Source organism: Pinus tabuliformis, chromosome 1_2 (genome assembly GCF_031772625.1).
Source record: "Pinus tabuliformis cultivar Carrire ecotype Pingquan chromosome 1_2, CPIR1, whole genome shotgun sequence".
Taxonomy (NCBI): Eukaryota; Viridiplantae; Streptophyta; class Pinopsida; order Pinales; family Pinaceae; genus Pinus; species Pinus tabuliformis.
This window is the reverse complement of record NC_142298.1, coordinates 24,371,914-24,374,172: the sequence shown is the minus strand read 5'-3', so window position 1 is coordinate 24,374,172 and position 2,259 is coordinate 24,371,914.

Sequence of the window (2,259 nt, the reverse complement as noted above, 5' to 3'; positions counted from 1 at the left end):
TCGCGAAGTGATGCAACCAAAGTCTCACATTAAGAGTATCGTGAAGTGAGGCAGCCAAAGTCTCACATTAGTTTCAATCTGTGTCACTCAAACACGGGTTCTGTTCATAACAAAGAGCATTAACAAAAGAGCACAAGACACAAAGAAATAATGGAATCTGATTGGGAGCACAAGTCACTTGGGGGTACGAGTCACGAAATTTAGTTGGACCACCCACTCAATTTTCATCAAGGAAAGCATGATTTATTCATAAGGCTAACACATTTTTTTAAAGCTATTTCGAGGACTCTCTTAAAAATATTGTGTAATGTAGTACATTCAGTTTAAAAGGCACTCTTATGTTCCATTGAGTAAAAAGGGTTTTATTCCTAAAGGTTTTTTTATATTAAAAAACAATCATTCTCTTATATTAAAAGGGCTTCATTCATGGTTATTTTTTAAAGAGGGCTTTTAAAAAAAAAAACAACCATTCGAGTTGGTTGTGGGTATTATCACATTTAAAGAATGGGTTTATGATAGTTTTTGTGAATGAAGCATTGTTTTTTAAGAGAAATTTTATATCCATTTTTTTTGTCGAAGCTTAGAAAAAGAGAACCTACAACAAAGATGTTTTCATTATAGAAAACCATATTTTCTGTAAGTCAGTTTTGTTATTGAGATGGAGTTGGAAAAACGAGAAAATCCAAGATGCTAAAAAAGTCAAGCAACAGCTATAGATGTATGAATTCTTTTTGAAAGAATTGGAAGTGAAGAGGCAAAATGATGCTTTCACATTAAAATACATAAAGTAATTTGTAGATGAAAACATTCTTCCCTTGATTTCATATGCCAAGACAGGCAAGGAGTCTTGGGACACCCTTGAGAGGAGTTTTGGTGTAAAGGGGAGCATTGAAGTTGAAGATGAAATTTTTGTTGAATCCCACTGTGCTAAGTCACAAGTGGATGAAAATTGTGATAAATTTGTAGAAGTAGAGAAGGAGCACATAGATACCCATCAATCCCACATGCACAGCCACAAGTGGATGACAATTTGGTGATTCCAGCAACATAACTTGTTGATGACAACTTGGTCAATCCAACGAAATAGCCTGTTGATGACAATTTGGTGAATCTAGCAAGAGATCTTGCTTATGACAGTGCATATTTATTGGAGTAGGCAATACTATGTTAAATCCAACAATTAGTATTGTTGATGTAAAATTTGATGAATATTTTTTGAGTAAAGATGAGTGGTTGCAGATGACGTAATAAAACCATCATATTGACATGATGCTATTTGGTGAGATAATCCCACTTGAATCTGGAAAATAAGTGCAAGATAACATGTCTGCAACAGCACACATTAGTACAGAAGTGGAAAAGATAAAGACAAAGCTAGAGACAGAGGTAGAGCTAGAGGAAAAGAAGGAAGCCCACAAGGAGAAAACATAGACAGAGGCAGAAGAAGAGCTAGAAGTGCAACAAGAGAAAACTCTCATTAAAAACAATAAGGAACAAAGCCAAAGTGGTTCTGCAAATATTTTTAACTCTAGCATTGATTTCAATGTGCAAGTACAGAGATCGATTATGAAGAAGAGTTAAATTTCCTTAAAGCATGACTTGCAACACCATGTCTAGATGAAGTCTGCATAGAGGTTGCAACAATGAACCTTAAAGACAACTTTGATGATGAAAATATTAATGAATTTTTCAGGTATTGGAGTCATAAAGAGATGAAATTGTATTCTGGACTTATGTTGCAGCAAAAGATGGACGATGAAAAGAATACTACAAAAGATGACATGTGGCAATAGTCCACATAGGCGTTGTTTTTTGAAGAAGTCCAAGACATAATTAGACAGCCTGGAACAATGGAAGACCCGCATTAGCAAATGAAGAAACTAAGTTTTAAAAGATAAGGAAGAAGAGAAGAAGAAAATTAAATGTAGTTGAGGTCAATTTTTTAAATTACAAGTCTGGTTGAGACATAGACCACTAGGCATTTTAATTAAACTTTTATGTGGACTTTTGTGTGCTTCAAATTAAAGGGGAGTGTTGGAGAATTTAATTGCAATCACTTAATAGGTGTCATAGTTGTCCATCTATGTGTCATAGTTAATTGAGATTACTACATTTACCTTGAATTCAGTGGAGTCTTTTTTAAAAGGGGGGATCGATCCTTGTAGAAGAAGAATTATATATTACATTATTTAAATATCTGTACAACCAATATTCGTACAATCCATTGCATCTCTGTTATGAAACCAGCTCAAGAAAATA